At 35.6% G+C, this 22,303-nt stretch overlaps 1 protein-coding gene across 5 annotated transcripts in view; it reads left to right on the top strand.

Annotated features, from left to right (window-relative positions):
* Window positions 1–22,303, top strand: part of ERC2 (ELKS/RAB6-interacting/CAST family member 2) — a 501,303-nt gene that overhangs the window by 422,048 nt on the left and 56,952 nt on the right. For 4 of the 5 annotated variants that reach the window (XR_009743832.1, XR_009743831.1, XR_009743829.1 and 1 more), the window contains one exon: window positions 14,447–14,634. The exons of the other annotated variant lie outside the window; for it this stretch is intronic. The gene's annotated coding sequence lies outside the window, so the exon portion shown is untranslated. The remainder of the gene's footprint in view (window positions 1–14,446; window positions 14,635–22,303) is intronic. 5 annotated transcript variants of the gene reach the window in all.

Here is a 22,303-nt window from a genome sequence, read left to right as displayed (position 1 = left end):
AATTTAAAAGAATCTCACTTTCCACAAGATCATTAGGTTTTAGCAACTAGGATACCATCCTCATCATCAGTTCTGGGGCTGAGAAAGATTTCCCTTATTTTCAGTTTGGATCAGCTTCTGTCATGCCAGGTCCAGAACTGAAGCTGAGAAATTGTTCCTCCTCTATCTTGAGTCATTTGCCAGTCTATAACTGTGATTTTTCTGAATGGGTTGATTTGAGAGGGAAGAATAAGATCTAGAGAGGACTGAGACTGATGAAAGACTTGAAGCAAGAGGAAAAAGAGTTTGGAATGTAACTGAATAGGAAAGAAAGGGTAAATCAGCTGTAGGGGTAAGGTAGAGCTAAAGGTAGCTGTGAAAACAGGCCCGAATAATGTTTGGTGGTTCAGAGACAAGAAAAATTGGGACTGCTAAATTGTAAAGTAGGAGATCATAAGATGGGAATTGGTGGGCAAAGTACAGGTCAGAGTACATCAATGAAATGAGTGAATACAGAAGATGGAAGGGAAATCAGAACTAGCTGTGCAAAATCCCTAATGGTGGTAACTGAAGAGAGTCAGGAGATTAGGATAACTTCAAGTCATCCAATCATTCGGATACTCAGGAAAATGAATACAATAATGTCATAATAAATAATGCTGTAGAAAAGCCTGAAGTGAAATCAACAGTTTTGTTTTGATGGTAGTGTTTGAATAGCATTCAGTTAACGAAGCTTAAAGAGATGTATCAGAAATGTTGGCTAGTTGGTCATGGGCAAGGGCCTGACATTCATTCTGTGTCCTGATTGAGGAAAGAGTCCTGGGGAGAAATAAAACATGCAGAGTTAAGGTTTGTATCATAATTAATATCTAGGAAGTGGCAAAACTCATACTGAACAGGTAATCTTAATTCTGGAACTTTTTACATTTTGTTTGTTTCAGCTTTTAAGCTGGTGATGTTTTTACACCATGGAGGGTTTTTTTTCTGTGTGTGGAGTACACTTTAAGTAGATTGTATGCAAGGTGCTGGGTAAACTTCTGGAAATTTATTGTGTAAATTAAAAGAAAATAAATTGTTGATATGTGTCTAGGGTTTAATCACATTATGTGGTTAACATTAAGCTGGGTGACAGAAGGATCACCTTCTCAATGTCGTTTCCGTCAGTGAAATACTTGCTTGTTCAACACTAGAAGAGGTTGAATATACAGCAAGCGATTTGCTAAATACCAGTAGCTTTAATGTGAATTTTGATGTTTTATCAGGTATAGGAGAAGGCTTCCTAGGGAAGTGGTGGAATCACCGTCCCAGACACTTTTGGAAGTGTTACAAAACTATGTAGACAAGGCCCTCAGTGCCATGGTTAGTGGTGGTCTTGGCAGTCCTGGGGTAAAGGTTGGACTTAATGATCTTAAAATGTCTTTTCCAAACAAGTTGATTCTATGATTCTATCTTCAGTGTGTATACATGTATCAGTCATAAACAAGAAGATTTATGTTAGATACAAGAAAGAAGTTCTTTACTGTGAGGGTGGTGAGGCACTGGTACAGCTTGCCCAGAGAAGCTGTGGATGCCCCATCCCTGGCAGTGTTCGAGGTCGGGTTGGATAGGGCTTGGATCAACCTGGTCTAGTGGAAGGTGTCCCTGCCTGTGTCAGGGGTTTGGAACTGAGTGAGCTTTAAGTTATTTCCTACCCAAACCATTCTATGATTGTATGATTTTTTTCTGATAAAACACAGGTTTTTTGAGTGAGCTGAATAGCTCAACAGCTTTTACTACAAGGCCTAAGTGTGTCAACATTGACAGGTAGTTCTGGCATATTTTTTTTTAATCTACAAGATAAAATCTTGAACTCAAAAAAGCAAAGTAAATAAAATAAGTAGGCTTAAAGAGACAGCTGTGTGCTTTTATGAAGAGAAAGAGTAACAAAGAATACATCAAAAAGCCAAGGATGATGTGTTTCAAATAAACCTTCATACATATGACAGTTCTTTGTTTAGGATTTTCTCATAAAGTAGAATAATTTGAAGGTGGAATAGAGTACTTCCAGAATATTTGGCTTGTCTTCCAGGCAAGTTTTTGGGGCAATGGAAGTATTTAATTGACCTATATATGCAGAATTTATTGTCCAAGAAGGCAAGTTCCATGTATCAGCAGCATTTACAAAACAATAGTTGTTAGACTCCATGATGAGTCTTATTTGACAGGATCTGGTCAGGAAGTTAGAATTCAGAGTAAACATGAAGTGAAATGAAATGAAAGAATACCATTCTGTGAGTCTGGTGCAGAAGTCTGAAGTTTACAGTAACCAGGAACTACAGCTTGTGTTGCTAGAAAGTTAGAGGGTGCCTGGTTATTCTGAAAACTGATGCTGGTAGGCTTACCCTTAATTTAGGGATTTTTCTGTTTGTTCATTTTTTCATGTCATCAGTGCAGTATTATGTATGTTGCAAGCTATTTTGTATGTGCATTCTCTAGGCAGAGCTTCCCCTTCAGCTACTTTATTAATAGAAGTGCCCTTCTTAAGATTGTCGTATCATCAATTACTATTTTTTCTGAATGAGATTAGCATTCACCCTAGTGTAAAACCCAAAAGTTTATCTTAATGACCAAGCCTAACTCTGGAGTTGTAATGAGCAAATGTGTCTCTTGATTTCAGCAAAAGTTGAGAAAATCGTAGTGTTTTCCTCTTCCTGTTATTGACACAGGTTGTGAAGCATCTGTTATTAAGACAAGGCTATGTACATTTATCTAAATACTGTATTGTTAAAGCCAGCAGTTGATTAGATGCTGCATAAGCAATAGCTGACAGTACACTACGACCTGGATATATTGTTATGGAAAGTCATTGAGGGGGGAAAAAATCACAGATGTTGAGTTTGGATTCTATAAAAAAAGTTAATGTTTTTTAAAAATTTTTTTAACCATATTTTTTTTTAAATCTCTATTTTCAAGTTTGTTTTTTTAATTTATTTTTTGAAGTTTTCTTAAGGATTTAAACATAAAGATCTGTTTAAATAAAGAAGGCTTTTAGTGGAAGAATAAAAGAATAATCTAATGCCACCTAAAAAAGCTTCAAAGTCAGTCTGTCAGGTTCTTTCTGGCAAAGAAGGTCTCACATTATCTTTTAATGTTGAAATCAGTTCAAGTCAGTGAAATTTCTTTAATGAACTTTAGGGCACATCTTCAAAGAAACCTGCAATTGAACCTGTGGAAAGGCCAGTGCCTTTGAACTGTGGAAAAGAAGTTTATCCTAGATTAGCTTGATCTTTTAGTTTACTCTGCCTTCTAATCTAGTAACAAAGATCTAAGCTTTAAGAATACCCCTGAACTGCAGTGACAACCTAAAAGTAGTGTATTGTTATGGATAAATTCAGTACTTCCCTTAGGTACTGGGATTTTTAACTTCGGAGGGCTAGCCAAGTTGTTTATTTTGCACTGTGAAGATGTACATTCTGGGTCTCCCTGAGCACTAAATTTTCTTTATTTTTCTTGCTATCTTGTAAATTGAAAATTTTAGTTAATTTTTGTTTCCATTTCCTTAACGTTTCACTGTACTTGCATCACGTTCAGTCTTTCATCACACAAATGTGGAAAAATGTACCTTCAAATGTGAAAGAAATAACAAAATCTGAAATTATGAGCGATGGATAAAGGAAATGCAAAACTGTATGGAAAGAAGTGCATAAACACATAGGCTCTGATGCACGTAAGTCTGATTTGAAGGACACTTCATTTTTAGTTTGAACTTCTGCTTTTAAATTTTACTGTAATCTGATACAACAGTTGGTTTAGTGAGTACTTGAGGAATTTCTGGTGTTAACAGTATTCTTTTCTATAGAAATTCCTTTGGATTTCAGATTTTGTACTCTGTCCAGGTTACAATAAGAAAAACATGGAAGAGATTTTTTTAATAGAAAAGCAACACTTGGTGGTTTGCAGCTGGCAATCACAATGCCTTTACTGCTGCTTTTATTTTAATAAGTGGAACAGGTCAATTCAATATCAGCTGATTTTGTTCCTACTCTGGTCAAAGTGAAAATACAGATCTAGCAAAAGAATTGTGACCACTAGTTTCTTCCTTTCAGTTACTCTGTGAAATATCTTTTAATAATCATCTAATTTTGTGGAATTGGTAACTCAAGAAGAGTTATCACTCAGCTAGCAAAGGAAAGTATGCCTTTTATCTATAAAGATTGATTCCATAAGTGACATTATTTGATGCCTACTTTTAGTTATTAGTTACTAAGAAATTAACTAAGAACTGTGCAAAAAGTTCAGAAAACCAGATTTAGGGTTTTGAAAATGAAAATCTTATTCATAATCAGACAAAAAAGAAATAATATTCATAAAACTGGATTTTTGAAGAGGGAAATATAAAAGAGAACAATATAAAATGTAGTTGAAGGACCAGAGAATAATTGAAAATTGAAATTATATATTTATCAAGGATTGAAAAATAAATGATGCTATATTTTCCTGTATTATATTATAGTTTGTAGTTAAATCCTTGACCTATCAAAGTCAAAGGGAATTTCAGAACTGATGTGATTGGCACTATTTCACCCTTCATCTGTGAGAAGCAGTTTCTGCTTTTTATTATTATTTCAAAATGGTATCCTTTCTTTTCTTCTGTCACTCCAGTTTCCTAAGGATTTATAATCTTTTGCTTCAAAAGGAAAATTTTTTCTTGGTATATACTGTATAGTTGAAACCAAGTGCCATGCAAAAGGCTCACTGACCTAATGGTCTGATTCGAGCAGAGCAGACGTTTTGAATCTGGACTTTCTTAGTTATGGAGGGTATAGGATTTTGAATGCTTTTATCCTTTTATTGGTGAATTCACTAAAGTGCATGCAGACAGAGAATGTTAAAGCGGCAGTCAGATAAACTTGTTAAAGCAGTGGGAGTTTTTCCTTTCTTTCTACGTGACTTTATCATCACAGTGGAGTTAAAAGGCAATTAGCCCTTCAGCTCTTTTCTGGCCAGTTTATTGGCATTTTACACACAACTGTTGAATAGACAGTGCCATATTAAAAATTCCAATGAAGCTGGCCTGGGGATAACAGACTCTAAATTTCAGGTTAATGTAGGTTTCCTTGAGAGGAACTATTGCCAAAAAGCTCAAGTAAAATTATCTAAATACAGTGCCTATGCTGCATATACTCATAGTTGATGGAAAATTGTAGTAGTCTTGCTACATGCTGTGTTACATTTCCAGGGAAATATTTTTATAAAGAGTGTTTGATGAAAAAGTTTATTCCTTTAGTAATAACAGGCTACCCACTGTGTTACTTAAGGCAATGAACATAGTGAGTAGAACTAGACATTTTCATCATAATAACAACAATTATACTTGCTTTGCATTTCTGTAATTTTTGTCTGAGGTCATTAAAACACTTTATGAACATGGATTACTTATTTCTTTCAGTGTATGAGAAAGTGCAGGACAGAGTATTATATAAAAGTTTTCAGCAAATTTAGTAAAAATTTTTTTTTTTTTTTTTTAGTAATTGTAAAGCAAATATTGTGGGGTTTGTTCTCATTTCAATGTGAATAGACAATGAAACATATTTTTTGCAAGCCTTCCACCCCGAAATGTTAATAACCAAAACCTGATTAGAATGATTTTTCATCACTGAGGAGAATGAAGTACAGACAAAACCCACATAGGCTCACTACTGGAGCGTAAATTGGAATTTTTGTAGCGTTTCAGTTTTAATCTGCTCTTGCCAAAGAAAATGGGAGGGTTTTAATAGACCTGACTGAGACTATTATTGGGTCTTAATGATTCATTCAATGCCTTCTACAAAGATATTGATGTAATTAAATTTTGTAGCTGATTCTAATTTACTGATGTTGGAACAGATAATGAGAAATCTGTTGAGATCTGTGTGATTGAAAACCAGATGGTAAAAACAGAGTAGATACGGTATTTTTAACCTGTCATATGCACTTTTCAGACTCCTCCAAGTTGTATGTCACCTAACTGTGAAATAAAGAAAACAGCTCCTTATAAGTCCAGCTGAGTCTTGGATCAGATCCATTTCAAAATGGGAGGAAAAGCCAGTAGGTTTAAAGAATAAAATGCATGCTTTCACAGTTTTTTAGTTTATGTGGCCACTCTAGATTTTGTTTAGAATGATGGATTGATGCTTCAGTGTGTCTTAATAAACAAAGCAAACTGAAATGCTCTCATTTGCTCAGGTATATAAGCTAGCAGCATTTTCTTTCAGTGCACAACGCTATAATTGGAAGTGATCACCAATAACCACAGGTTTATTTTTTTAGGTGGTGTATATCTGTACTTCAGCTGTCACTGTTAAGAGCTCAAAGTTTGCTTCTGATGCAGATGAGTCATCGTTGAAGTTGTCTGTAATTTTTGTCTCTTAATACAATAAATATACATTGGAAGTCAACCAAATGGCTTCATTAAATGGACATTATAGTTTAAATCAAAATTCTGGAAGTTAGGAAGTTCCAGATTTAAAGCAGCTTATATAGTTTTTATTTTAGTGCCCTTTTTGGTGCATGTTACAGTGCTTTTCAGTTCTACAGCCATTTACTACCTTTTCTGTAGCACCTTACTGCTGTGACATGCTTGCTATTTATTATGTTAAACTAACATATTTGAGTTCCATATTAAAAAGGATAGTGACTGTGGGAGAGACAGGCAATAATGTTATTGGGCAACTCAGCCCTATCTGTTCTCTTGCTACAGATTTCTTGTGTGCTAATAATTGTGTAGACCAAAATACAGGTATTGTGTGAACTTGTGTGTATTTCAGTCACGATCTGTCACAGCTATATAGAGCATTCTCAGTACCTCAGATCAATGAAAACACTGCCGTTAAGGTTGTAAAACTACCTGGTCATCAGGAGCAAACTCAGTGGTTCTGAATTTTAGTTTCTAATGGTTTTCAGCGTGGCCTAGGCAAAAGTCACATTTTAATATCTACAAAATGAGGAAAATAAAACGCGAAATTGTATTTTATAGAGATGTGTCATGTTAAAATCTATACAACTGTTTGAAAAATGAAAAGAACTATAAAAAACAATGAACTCTACACGAGTAAGCCTCATGCATTAGCACAAACGACCAAGACATCTGCAGCAAACAAAGACTTTTGAAACTGTGCCCAGTGTCTGTGCACCATCTTTTTCCACACAGATAATAATGCTCTTTTCATATCACAAGGAAGATACAGAAAGCGGTTTGTTAGTGTTCTAGAGATATCCAGATATGGTGGTGAGCATCACAGAGAAGACCAGGAAATAAATAATAACATAGTTTCAGGGATATGCTTAACAAAGGCGGAATTTTTCAAACTTTGGTAGTATTAAAAGGCAACTTCAGTCTGTAAGAAACATTTAGCCTGGGAACAGAATGACAGTGAGATCCTAAAGTGAAAAATAACGTGTGATCATGAGTCAGAAATAACCATAATTTATAGACACCAGGGGGCAGAATTAAGGTTGAAAGGACAGCTATAAACCTGGCATTTCCAACCATCTAAAGGGCTATTTATGTTCAAACTCAAACACACTTCTAAATTTAAATATTTGAATGGTAGAGAGTTTGTTGCAAATACCATTCTAAGTTTGTGGAAGCAGAAGTGTTTAAATACACTTGGAAGAGAAGTGTGATTGATCATATGTTAAAAATGTGACTCTAACTAAAACCTAATTTTAATTAGTTTCAGCTAATGTCCAACACATTATTGTTTGTGGATAAATTACTTCAGTTTTCTAAAGGAAAAAACATCAAACAAATCTTTTCTTGAAAGTTAGAGCTCTTTTTCTTACTTTTTGAACTGCAGAAAATACTGCAGATAACTGCAGCTTTTTGTTTCCAACCTGACCTTCCACGTTCTGAAACTAATTTGCCATACTGCTTCTCAAAATCTGCTCAAGGACTTCCTTTAGCAGAATAATGTGGTTCTTATTAAGTACATCCTATAAGACCCAGGAGGATTTCATGAAAAGAAAATAAGACCGAGACACAAATGGATTTCCATCCTCCAGTCAGATATATGATATTGATGACCAGGAAGTATATGAAGGATATTGTAAGGAAGACAAAGAAAAAGAATTAGAGCAAATGTCTGACAAATTGGCTGTCTTCATACATACAGATGACAAGTGGTCTGTACAACTAAGTAGAAGAGATGTAGGCATCAGGCCAAATATAGTCAACAGGTACCTTTAAATCACATGGTTATATGTAACCTCTTTTTAAAATAAGGCCTCACTTTAAATTACGTCATCATCCTGACTTAAAAGCCATGAAGTTTTACATGAAAACTGATAGTTTCTCTTAACTCCAAATGTTGTTTTTCATTGGTATGAATTTTATGTTTTCACCAGAATACCCAAAATATTTCTGTTAATGGGGAACTTCTTTAGGAGATTCCCTAATTTTCAATTAAGTTCAACAAATATAAGTAAAAGTGTAAACAGCAGCTTGCATTTCAAAGTCTGTTTCTTCTAAAGTTTTTCTATGAGGTGACAAAGTATTTTCACGTTAGGATAATTTTATGAAAAAAATACTTTGAAATAGTTTGAACGTACTATCATCTCTATAAATGCCTGATGTTCTGGTTCTAGTGTATCTTGCCTAATGTAGCTAAATATAGATTTCAGAGGTTTTACAAGGCAAATGGTTGATGAAAAAGATTTACACTCTATATGTGACCCAGTGCAAGTGTAAATAAGTGAAAGGACCCTGGAACTATCACTATTTTTTGTTTCATTCTTCAACAACGCACAGAATTTGGATAATCAGGATTCTAATATGATTTTCCTATTAATCTCTTTTAAACCATGAAATCTGATATTTTCACCATAACTAATCCATGAAATTTGTCAGCTTTGTGATTTACACAAGCTCTCTTTATAAGGAGAACTTGTTTGAGTCCTAAGGCATGGAGTATTATTTCCCAGCATGCTTTTAGTGCGTCTTTACTAATAAGTGTAAACAAAATGTGCTCATTGACTATATTGTTATTTCATGATCAGGAGGCAAAACATGAGGAATGTCCAAGAGTATATTCCTCATAGCAGTGCATATGAGTCTTAAGCCATTAAGAAGAAAATAACCTATCATATCAGAGTTGGTAAGAATGGTTTTGATCATAAAGTTTACCTAAAATAATTGGATAACTTGCTTATAGATTAAAAACATATGTGATACTTATATGTCTTTGTGCTGTAGGCTTTGGAATTAATTGCTGTCAGCATAAAGCAGACCAAACAAAAATAGATTCGCATCAGTTCTTTGTAATGGGGGGAAAAAAAAAGCTTGAATGGCAGTGAGGATAATTCTATTTTGTATCGGGGGGAGAAATGGCTATACAACATTCACATAACTGGAGTGCAATTTACTATATATGGGAAAGAATAAAGATCCTTTATGTAAATGTAATAACATGCAAGTAATACCTTCAAAAGGAGAGCAAAGAAGTCTCTTGTGTACAGAAAGTTAGTCTCCTCCAGCTGTCCTCTCTTACTTTGTGGGGGGGAGACATTTGGGGAAAGGCCAAAATGCAGATACTCACTAAGTATCCAATTTTTAGTTCAGCATGTCCTAATCAGCTTTTACAGAGCTGCTCTGCTCTGTACCAAACGTGCTATAAATGTGCAATACGCGCAGTACATGTAAATAAGTCACACTCCCTGTGGTGATGAGAACAAGATGACCACATATTTCAATAACTGCAGTATGCTGCAGGTAATAGATAGTCAGCATTGTCTAGTTGTTTCTCAGCTAGCAGGCAGCTAGAGCTGCTGAATACTATGGCTGTCTGTATATCATTTCAGATTCCTGATCATACATGTTTATGAAAGTTCTCCAGAAGTCCATCACAGATGGACAACTTGTGTCAAGATCCATAGACTGGAGCCAGATAGCAAGAAGTGGATCTGCTCTGTAATCTGGTCTTTCTCCTGAGGAAATGACCATAGATCTATTTACCTGTCCATCAAATCATCAAAATACAGACATCATCTGTCATGTTCCCTCACTCTTATTATGTGGTATGGTATGCCTGTTTTGTGATCAGGTAATAGATGAACTTCTGGCCATGTGCTGAGAAAGGTCTTAGGGAATACAGTCGTCAGGTGTCCTTCTGCAAATGTCATGTGCTTATGTGGTTGCCCAAGACATGGCAGGGGAACTGTGTGCATTTGAGCTTGTGGTTGGCTTTTTCTCTGTCCCGCCTTAATCACTCTAGTTTAGGTTCTCAAAGGTACAACTGCCTCTTAAACTGATTTCTGAATGAAAACTGAACTGTTGATAACTGGAAAACTAATAAGGTTTAACCAAATGCCTGTGAGTTTCTAGAAAATATAAAGCTATCCGTTATGAAGAAGCGAATTCAAAACAGCTACTTACTAACCCTCATATTATGATTAATCTGAGTATCAAATAGAAGTAGCAGCTGGGGAGCTTAAAAAACAAAACAAAACATGGGGATGGTGGGGGATGGATGTTTCTTCCTATAAACTGAAATTCTGTGGAATTTCTTGCTACATGATGCTGTGAGTTGCCAAAGTTTTACTGGTTCAAAAAGACATTTGATGAATTCATGGGACTGGGGTGTCCATCACAGGCTATTAAATGCCAAGATACTGTTTGCAAAAAAGCCATTGAATACATTTTATTCTGGTTACTCAGAGCATAAGACGGAAAGTAACTGAGAAGTTAGCCTTTTTAAAAAATATTTTTTAAATAGTGTGAGTGGAAATAGATATTTAGAATGAAGTCATGATTTTATAAAATTCCATCAAATTAGAAATTAATATAATCTATTGGTCCTTTTTTTCAGTAAGTGCATCTTGTTTTGATACTCAATATGTCCCTTACAGGTGCCTTCAGAACCTTAAAACTTCTCTAACACTACTGCTGGAGTATGCAATTTATGGATAATTAATAAGGTTACATAGATTCTGTTACTTGCTTATTCTAGATATCCTAGATATTTGGAGCTAATATTTTTAGGTATATTTAACCTAATAATGATTGAATTGCTCAGGACAGAATTGAAGCCGTGTCACACTACAAAAGTTTTTGGCTTAATCCATTTACTGAATTGTTAAGCAGGTACTCTTGTGCTTTCTGCCTTTAGGCTCTTCAAAAATTACAGTCTTTATGTTATAAATGATTCTGTTCTACATGGTTAACATGACATGTTCATATAAGACAAAATACTCTCCAGTGTAAATTAGGTCTACAGAATTTACCTAAATGTTCGTTGAGTATGAAAGTTCTACAGCAAGGCCTTTTCCTAATGCATACATTTATCAGCTAAAATCTTGATTGTTATGCCTGTATTATGTCACTCACGTCTGGAAAGAACAGCATCCTGCTGTTTGTGAAGCTGATCTCCTGCTGCTACTTAGCCACTTGTAGGATTCTATCCCAATTCCTCTAATCCACTCTGTTTCAATAGCACCATATTTGGACTCCTTCACAGATTCTTTTGCTGCTCTGTTTGGGATGCTCTATGAACTGAATTAGAATTGTAATGTTCCATTTAAAACAAAAGGAACCTTTTTTTTAAACGAGAGTATAAGGAGTCTCCTCCTCTTTCTCAGATAGAATTTATACACAGGCACTATATTGTTTCCTTTAAACTATTGTCCAGAAATTTGGGGCACTATTTCAATATATTGCTCTACGTTATATAAATCAGATCCAATTATTTGAGGTTTTTTGTTGCAATAAGGCCTGCTACCATCTTAAATTGTTTCTTTCCCATTGTGACTCCTCATTCAGAGTTCAGTGCTCTTTGTTTCCATTATGTCGAAGGTTTACTGATATCTATTTGAGCTCGTTTATGCAAGTCAGGCCTAATGAAAGCAGAGAACCAAAAGGACTCCGAAAATGGTGTTAGAAATGACACCAAGCCAGGAAGTGTGCTGTAGATATTGTTGCCTTACTTTCAACAAGTCAGCAAAGATTTGCATATGTATTCTGACACTAGCTATTTTCTGATCCTCACATAAAGCAAGGTTTTGAAAAAACAAAGCTTGCTTGGTATACTTATATATACATTGTCTGTTACTTTCCTTCACAGCTAAGTCTGTTAACTTCAGTGGAACTATTTGAGGCTAAGATAGCAATTGAAAACACAGGATAGCAGACTGTCATCCTTTCTAATGTAAAGCTCCTAGGCTTATAATTGGTTTAAGGATTGTTCTTTAGTGAATGGGATTTAGTTTACTGAAAAATAAAAATGTGGCTGAATTATGATGCTAATTTCACTCTATGAAAAGAAAGAAGTTCCTTGGATGCATTGTAATATTGCATGAGTTTCTGTTGCACATTTTTAATACTTTTCAGTGCAGTATATCTAGTTTACTGAAATGAAGAAAGAGCATAAAGACATTATCCAGGTGAAACATATTTCAATAATTACACAAAGTGAACTTCCCACACTGGAAAATTTAGAATGGTTTTTAGAGCATGTACCATGTTTGTTTTAGCTGTAGCTTTCTGCAGGCCAGAGTTCCCTCAGTGTGCTGGATTATCATCATCAGAAGCCACTGGCACCAAGACCTGATGAGAATCATCATCTCATGGATGAGGTTAGGGATGCAAGTGGAAACTGGAAAAGACAATGGCTACAGCATTTTGATAATACATAAATTGCTATCAAGTTTTACAGCTAGGAATGGAACAGAGAAGATAATGAAGAAAAAAGACTTCAGAAAGTGAAGGTGAAAGAGGAAGAGAGGTAGAGAAGTATAGAAGGAAGCAAAGGAAATCATACTGAAGAAAAGAAAGTGGGACAAAGAAAAAAGTATTATATGGCCTCCTTGCTTGCATTTGGCAAATGTGTATATATGATTTGTTCACAAATGTGTTAGTATTTCTAACGATAGAAACATGTAAGACAGGGAGACATTTAGAAGTTTCTATGAAGAAATATAGTTCATACAATACAAAATAGAGATTTGTAAGCAATTTGTCTAGGCAATATCAGCTTGAAGACTTGTGGTTCTGCTGCTCCTTCTCTGTACTTCAAAATTAATTGAAAGCCTCATTGTTTTGTTTGAACTGTGAAAGCTTCCAAGGTCAATGAGTGAGGTAATTGACCTGCCTGTTGTAGGACAAAAATATGTATGTTAAATTGCATAATTAGTTTTAATTACATAATTATGGTGTTTAATGTGTGGGGGTCAAAGGTTACTATTACATTTAGAAGTCATGGCAAGAAACACAAAAATAAGCAACACAGTTTAATTCTGTGTTTCTCTGGGTTTTAAAAAAACAGGGTCCACTGTGATCTATCCTTGACCTTGGATATTTGATGATTACAGCAAATAATATACTGCTGTTATAATTTTTGGAATCATAGAGACACCTTTGTAAATGACTAAGTGACTTTACGAAAGAGTTCATTTAGGTTTAGAGTACACAAAAGTTAATCAACAGTGGGAACTCAACTGACAGCAATTTAATCTGATTGGGTAAGGTAATTACATGATTACCAGGAGTGTTTATATATGGACAAGGATATTTTTATTGGAAAAAAAATGTAATTGCTTTCTTATTGAGAAGAGTAAAAACCAAACAAATTTGTTGTCACAGGTTAAGAGGACATCCTTCATTCCTTGAAATAGCTTCTTTTCATGTTTTAGGGACAAAATGGACTCATAATTCTTTGCACATTTGCACTGGGATTTTGTTACGAGTTCCTCTGTTTCTAAACTGGAAATAATGACATCATTAACTTGTTTTGTTTAAGAAGCTCATTGCTTACACATTAAGTGGGTGATACCCTAAAGATGTCATGATGCTTTTAATTCATGATCTCTCTTAGGATGTGTAAATACTGTTGCTTAAGTACAGGTTGATTTCACCAAACCTAAACCTAAAGGTCCATTATACTAATGGATATTTCTGGGAAGGAGGGCGTTATTTGTTTTTCTGTGATGGTAGATAAAAGGTCGTTTACCTAAATGCTAGAAGAAAAAGTCTCACTTTAGGTTCTCGGAATGGTCCTTTAGAAAATGCTCTTTCAGCCTATTGACAATGGAGTGTTTGGAGATGAATCTTCGTTGAGAAACATTAAGCTCTCTGCATATTTCCCTGAAGTGCACTACAGGGTAGAAGCCCATTTGACTAATAAATAGTGGCTTGCTCCAAAGCACTTTGTATGGTTGTGTTAGACACCAAAAAATGAAGTTGAAACTTACGAGAATAACTTGGTATCTCGTCAGTACACATTCTGCCAATGGAAATGGTATACAGTGCTTTAATGGCTAAGTGCTAAGGAATTAAACAGTTTATGAACTAAATGTTAAATATGAAATAAATGAATTTTTGAAATTAACTATATAATTATGGGAAGAAGTTCTGTTACACATTCCATGTTTTAAAAATTATTTGTTCTCCCTTTTGCTAACTTTTCCCTAAATAAGTTCTTTAGAAAAATTACAATTTTGAATTGTTTTTCTAAACCAGATGATCCAGTCACTGTTGGAGGCACATAGCCACGGCAAAATCTCATGCTGTACATTGATCACCTGTCCAACCTTTGCCTAGAGTGTGATCCCCAGTTCCTTCAAGAGATCCATCTTTACCTGTCTATAAAGAAGAAGAGGAGGGAGACATCTGGGATATTCAAGTATCAAAGTTTAACACCAGAGCAGGTTGAATCTCTGTTTATATTATTCTCTATATATGTTGCTAGCATTGAGTTGGATATTTGACTGAAGATTTTTTCAGTAAGTTTATAGTATGCTCTGAAGTTTTACCAGCGTTAAAGCATTTTTATTTAGACTTCTCACTTACCAAACTACACACACATTTTTCATAGTTCCATGCTGTGAAATTGAATCCAAAGTCATTCTGGTATGTAGGAAGTTAGTTAATACTGAGCATGCCTGGCAGATTGGGCCTGTTTCTTGCACATGTGCTGACCACAAAGACCAAAATGGCTTGCTTTAAAGCTGTTCAGTGTACTGTAGTTTTACCATTACGTATTTAGCACATGCAACTAAATTCCTAACAAATACACTAATTTTCATTCGCTTGCTTCAGGCAAGTTAAACTTGCTTCTTACTCTTCCTTTTCCATTTCCAAGAGGACTTTGATATCCACAGAACAGACAAGGTTTCACTTACTGTCCTAAGGACTGCCCCTTTAGGAGTCTAGCACAGCCCACACACAATCCTGGAATATGTCCAACTTGTTCTTTGAGCAGAATGTGAACCTCTGACCTTCTAGGCCTCCGGCAAGAGTGCTGCCTACTGAGCCACCAATACCCAGGCCATCAATAAGTTTTAAATGCCAGTTGCAGACTTCACAGAGATAATGACTTCAGTGTGTAAAGGTTTTGTTGTGGAGGCTGCAGTCTCACATATGGCGTGACAGAGTAAATACGCTAAAACCATAGAGAGCTGTTGCATAACTTGCCTTGATATAACAGGTTTTGTAATATGTTTTAAGGCATGGAATATTATTTAAAGGGACCCTGTTATGTAGACTTAGGCCCAAAATGAAGCTATTATATAAAGAATGTTTAGCAAAAACAGAAATATATCCATGAAATTGTTGAAGTGGGAATTTCAGGGTAACCTTCCTTGGATTTAAACAGTCACCTTCATGATACTGCACTGTTGTGCTAGGGAATGAGAACCAGCAAATGAAAATACTACGAAGTGAAAATCAGAAACTGAAACTGAGAAGAATTAAGATATTAGAAGTCTCTTACTCTTGTTACAACTTCTTAAAAATCTTACCACATCCTTAAAAAATGAATTCTGATTTAGTAACTCAAAGCATTTATTTACACAGGTAAATAAATGTGTTTGCATTTTAATGTTGGTTTTAACCTGCTCTCAAGTAAGTTGTTGTATTTTGTGCACTTATAAGCAAAATTAATTTGAAATGAACTTTAGGGTTTTAACACATTCCAGTTTTATTGATGTTCTCTGTTTAAAAATTAACATTTAAAACATACAAAAGACATGTTGATGTATGCAAAATTCAAATTGATAAATGTGGTTGCACAAAATGTTATTTATAGACTTGGATGAAGAAGGGAAATGTAGCAAGAGTCAAGCTAGGACTTACATTATGGAAAGACTTGGATAAATTGCATGAACCTCCTATGGAGCAAAGGCCAGAAGCCCTAGACTCCTTTTCCCAGCTGAGTGTCCAGATCACTAGGCTACAGACTCTTGCTCCCTCTTGTGTTCTTTCTCTGGCCCAATAAATCTCAAATTATTTTCTGTACATTGATACAGCTTCAACAGGAGAGCTTTTACATATCCCTATCCTCATCCCAGCATTTAACACAGCCTGTGGCCCATTGATTAGAACATTATGCTAAAAGACATTGCTTTGAGTCCTCAACAGATTTGGACCTGGGGGTTTTGCTTCTGGGATGAGTACTCCCGCTGCTAGGCTAGGAATCACTGCTGCTCATGTACCATTTTAGAAAGAAATAGCACCTAAAGAATTTTATAGGAAACGCGCCTGGTTGGTGTTTATTAGGCTGGCTTTGAGAAGACCTGTTGGATCAAACTCCTCAGATCATCTATGCAGGGGTGGGCTTCATGTCTAGATCCCAGTCAGGCTTAGGCATAAGCTGTGCAGTGAGATGTTCAGTCCCAGCCAGGTAGATAAACTCCCACTGTGTACAGAGATGCAGCTTCCCTGTCTTGCCTTTTTTATCATTGAAAAGTGTATTGTCTTCAGAGGATAGACATCTCCAGGATGAGATAGGGACCTTGAGGATCACCATTTTGGCTGAAGGTGCCTAAATTCCCCTCAAGTCACATTTTGAATTCCGTATTTTTAGGCCTGTGATTAGTTTATTTTAATTTAACAACTCCTTTGAATATAGAACTGAGGGATTTTATGAACCTGTTTTTCAAACAGTTTTAAAGTTAACTTTTAAAAAGTGTGTTATAATTAAACAAGATGATGAGAAGAATTTGTGGTTCAAAAGTGCGTTGACAGTTGTGAGCCATAGACAAGCACACTGCATTTTGAATGTAAAAAGTGAGATCACTTTAAATGGGTTACAGCTTTTCAGCTGTGTAGAGCAGTGTGTATTAGATCTCAACTAGGGAATAATCAACTAAATTGACTGCATTGCAGTTATGAAGCAAATGGATATCAAAATTCCTAGGCTATCATTTTAATTTTTTTCAATATGTATGTTTTTATTAAGTCCCACAATGTGAATCCTTATTCATGCATTTATCTGCCTTAGTGAAATTATTCTGGTAAGTCAGTGTCTAAGATCAATTAGGATGAATCTGGTTTTCTTTTTAATAGAAATGCTAATTTTGAAAATTGCATCTTTGAATTGTTTTTAGGATGAAAAGATATAGACAGTGTAAAATTAGAACTGTAGATTTCCCTGGCAATTCTTTTATTATTGTTTCTACCTGTTTAAAACACTAGAGGAATGATTCATTACACATTACTTTTCTGGTAGTAGATGTATCACCTAGTTTGATAGCCAAATGTGAACTAATGCTGCTTTATAGTATGGAAGATTGGAGGTGTTGGAGGTGGGAAGAGAAACTTACATTCAAGAGAGGCTGTTGCTTTTAAAGAGAAGGTTTTTTGTGTCTCACTAGTGTCTATTTGCATCGCAGTGGAGCTTTTTATATAGTAGGATAGCGGTCAGCAGAAATAGGAAGGATGCAATCCATATCCTGGTTATTGACTGGGTAGATTTATGTACAGTTCATTTGGCAGCATTTATGTTTCCACATACAAAATTTTCACTTTCTCATAGTCTGTCTTTAGAAGGGCTACCCTGTGCACAATTTAATGCCATCTCCCCTTTCACAGTGAAGAGAAATTAAATTAATACAGATTCTAAGTCAACACCATGTTAATGATTTTATGTGCATGGGGACCTACTAGTTTAGGGAACTACTTAGCACAGTGTTGATTTGATTGCGCTACAGAAGTGAGTGTTAGTATGTTAAAGGAGATGCTTAGGTATGACTATTATGAATTTGGGATAAACAGCTAAAAAAACTCCACTGTTCTAATGACAGAGAAGGATAGAGAGAGTTTAAAGAAAACTTGGAAAGCTGAGTAGGACAGCAATGAAATGGAAACGTTTCTACAAAGGGGAAAAATTTCAAATGCTAATAGAGTGGTAAACTTTGGAGGTAAATAGAGGTCTTCAAAAATGAATTTTGTATAATTATGGATAAACTGTATTATATGATTTTAGTTGATTTGAAGCAGTGTAATATGAATGCTGTTGTGTTTTCCCTTCATCAATTTTAGATCAGAAATGGTTTAATTTTATTGCTTATTTTGTTATTTTTATTTTATAAGTGAGGTTTGTTGATGGATGATTAGTAGCAGTGATTCACCAGCCTTTAATCACTTGATATCTTGAACAGGAAAAGATTGCATAGCCTGATCTCACTGTCCCCTCTTTAGCATTGCCACAGAGGAAAAAAAAGACTGTTTACAGATGTCTGAAAGGTATTTGCATTTGCTCTTGGAAATGTTGAAGCTGCTAGGGAATTTTTCAAGTTAACAGTTTCTGATAGAAATTATTGCTGTATCAAACCTGAGAACTCTCGTGACAAGGGTACTTAAAAAAAACATCTAGGAAGCTTTAATTTCAAATAGCAAATAACTGATTTATTGAAAATGGAACTGCTCAACAAGAAAGCTTGACAGAAATCTGCATTACAATACCCAGAAACTAATAGTTAGGGCATTATCCTTTAAGACATGTGACTTTGGTTCAATTTCCTTTTTTGAATCCAGTTGAATAGAGACTTAAACCCAGTTGAATATCTAATGCATCCAAGGCAACTGTCATTACCATTGGACTATTGTCCATAATAGGTTGGGTATCTCTGCTTTTGTAGAACTTGTGAAAGGATTTCTCCTAATACTAACAAGACCTTTCTGAAATCTCCAGAAAGGCTAGGAAAGAAACTTTGTGCCTAGTTTTATTCATAACCCCCAGGCTCTGAAAAAATGCCTGTAATAATCGTTATTTTATATATTCATACCAGACAGCATTTATTAATCTGGACTCTAAACTAAATCTCAATCTCAGACTCTCTATATATCTGTCTCTCCATGCCTCGGTGAGTCCTGTCAGCTGTCTCGGGTTTTTCTGTTTTTTCTATATCCATACTTTCAACAGTTCTACCAAATTACCCTAGAGGTAGTACTTGGGATATAGCACAAATGAATTTAATGACATTTTCAATATAGTTTTATATCTCTTTTTTTGCGTGTTATACTTTACTATGACATGGTAAACGCAGTGGTGATCACTGTTTCTAGTTGAAATGTGCACTTGCTGAAAAAAAATTTCCAAAACCTGTTGTAAGTAATTTGATTGTGATTGGGACTTTATTTTGGAAAATGCAGTCAGTGATGGATTCCATGGCACTACAGGAATCAGGATTGTTTTGTGCCCTGTCAATGTGTAGGTATTCTTCTGAGATTACCAGAAGGGATCAGTTACCTTGGTAATGTGTCCACCAATATTTATTGTGTCTTATTTCTTTACACAGCCTAACAAACATTCATCATGTGGGAACGTTGGTCATGATCAACTTGAGCTGAATTTAAATCGATGACCTAAAGGTTAAAGTCTTTGTATCCCATTACCTCTCCCTTGGGCTGTCCAGTCCCCCTACAGCTGGGTTTAACACCATTTTTAGTTTATCAGTGTCTTTGGAGGAAGAGCAGCCTTTAGAAGTATTGATCTGACAAATACCATTGATATCCTGTTAAAAAAGGATGAAATAAAAAAAAGATATGACTTTCATAGCTTGTCAGTTCTTGATGAAGAAGGTTCTGAACAAGTATTCAGGTGCTGGACTAATAACTTAACCAGCCTGTTAGATAGCTTTAATCCAGTCATATGGGAACATAACGCATTGTAGCAGCCCAGTGAAACATGAAACTGTGAGAACAGCTGAATAAATTTAAACACATTTTTGAACATTTTGAACATTCTAACCTTTGTCATAAAATCTGATAATATAGAAGAAAAACTAATAACACTTTCTTTCTGTTCTGTTATTCTGTACAGTAGTTGAGAAGACTTCATATTTCTTGTGTTTGCTGACTTTAGGGAAGTAGTGGCAGTTCTTAACACTACTTTTTGCCACATATGAAGTCTATTCTTTCTCACTCATTAAGGAATGAACCTGGTTTCTGTTTTATTCAGTATTGTATATACATCTCACCCATAAATATTTAAACTAAGTAAATATAGAATCTTAAACATGGAATATGCTTTCATTCTAAACTGGTGGCTGTGGGGGAAGGTAAAAATATTCAAAGACTAGTGGTCCCTTTGGAAGAGGAAAAAAAAATGAAAGCATTGCCTAAAAATTGGATAGACTTGTGCTTGCTGTAGGGCAGCAAACTTTTCACTAGGTTATACCTGTAAAGGATGTATAAGTAAGGGTTTGCAGATCCTTCAAAAACACGTCTAGTATTCAGCCCCTATATATGGGGCTAATTTAATCCTCCTTCTCCATTCAAAATACCTCACTCCTGCCTACAAATGCAGAACAGATTCCCTGGTAATTTTCTTTCTTGGAAGTACCGTCATTTTATTCCTAACTGGGAATAGCATGAAATGGAAAAACATTTATGACTTTACTTAAAAACAAACACCAAACACAGTAAAAGCAGGGATAATCCAAAAGATAGTTCCGTAGCAAACTGATGCAAAAAAATGCAGAAATATGAAGCATATTGAAAAGTATAAAACTGACATTTTCTCCAAGAAGATTCACTTTAGTGAACTGATTTTTGGAAGTGGCATAATATGGCATACCTAGAGTACTTAATTTTGGCTCCATTGCCAATCCAACCTCATAATGTAAATTCATGGTTTTAATTTGATCCATACGAGTGAAGTTCAATGCATGTCTAGGTGTGCAGCAGGTCTAGATCATATTCTTAAGATACTATTAACAGAGGTGTGAAAATAAAGTTTTAGTAAACTGAATGTAATGAATAGCAGGCATTTGTGCTCTACAGTGTTACGGCTCTGTGACTCTTCTATGCATATTCCTTACACTTCTTCCATATATATACTGTACAGCCTGAAATGCTGAGGGATACTGAAGGTTACATCCCAAGGCACAGTCCTGCTGAGGCTTTCTTGAAAAAAAGACAGCCTCTGTTTTATTTTGGAGTCTGTGGTTCAGATTGTAACTTGTGTAGGTACCAGATGGGTTGGACCGGTGCCTTCAGTTAAGTCTGGATCCTTTTGTGGCTAATACACCTTTGAAATATAAAATAAGCTTTGATTATAAAAGGTGTCTTCTGTCAACAAAGACAGTCACAAAAACTTCATGTTTACAAGGCAAATCAGACCAAACCTCAAAATAGAAATGGAAAGTAGATAATATTTTACAATGCATTACAGAGACATCATTAACTGATCAATATGAATCTCCTTTATTGAATCTGATGAGGTCACAGAATTGATTTTAAAGGAGAGACAAAAATATACCCTTTATTTTAATTGATTTCTATGTGTAGACCAAGTACCTGAACTGGACCAGTGGCAAAGGCTGCTTTAGCTAAGTTTACTACTGCTTCTCGTTTTTGTTTCCTGTGGCTTTTTGTTTGGTTAGTTGCTTTTTTTTTTCTATCAAATAGAAAAAGGAGATGTGAGAGAACATAAAAAGGCTTAATCCCCCTTCTTGTTTGAACAAGAGGGTAGAACAGTATTTTCAAGAGTCAGTGGCTATTGGCTATTGTTGACTTTTTAATGTTAAACCTGTGTTCATGGAAATCAGTGGCAAAAGCCTTATTGATTTCTAAAAGAAAGATTAGGATATGTAAGATTTGCCCTCTGTAATTGGCTCAATGTCCGGCTGGAGACCAGTAACGAGTGGTGTCCCTCAGGGAACAGTACTGGGACCAGTCTTGTTTAACATCTTTGTTGCTGACATGGACAGTGGGATTGAGTGCGCCCTCAGCAAGTTTGCCGATGACACCAAGCTGTGTGGTTCGGTTGATACCCTGGAGGGAAGGAATGCCATCCAGAGGGACCTTGACACGCTTGTGAGGTGGGCTGATGCTGTCGTGGTTTAAACCCAGTCAGGTAATTCGTTCGCTCACTTCCCCCCCTTTCTTGCCCTCCCCCTGCTCTCGGAGGGACGGAGAGGAGAATCAAAAGAATGCAACTCCCACGGGTTGAGATAAGAACAGTTTAGTAACTAAGGTATAACACAAATCACTACTGCTACCACCAATGATAATAATGATAAAGGAAATAACAAGGGAAGAGAATACAACACCTCACCACCCGCTGACCGATAACTCGCCCCCCAAGCCCGA

This window comes from Pezoporus flaviventris, unplaced genomic scaffold (assembly GCF_033815535.1).
Source record: "Pezoporus flaviventris isolate CSIRO_AGI_PZ_B2104156 unplaced genomic scaffold, CSIRO_AGI_Pfla_v1 ptg000021l, whole genome shotgun sequence".
NCBI classification, from domain to species: Eukaryota; Metazoa; Chordata; class Aves; order Psittaciformes; family Psittacidae; genus Pezoporus; species Pezoporus flaviventris.
Note: the sequence above shows the minus strand (reverse complement) of the source record. Positions and strands in the feature narration are given on the sequence as shown.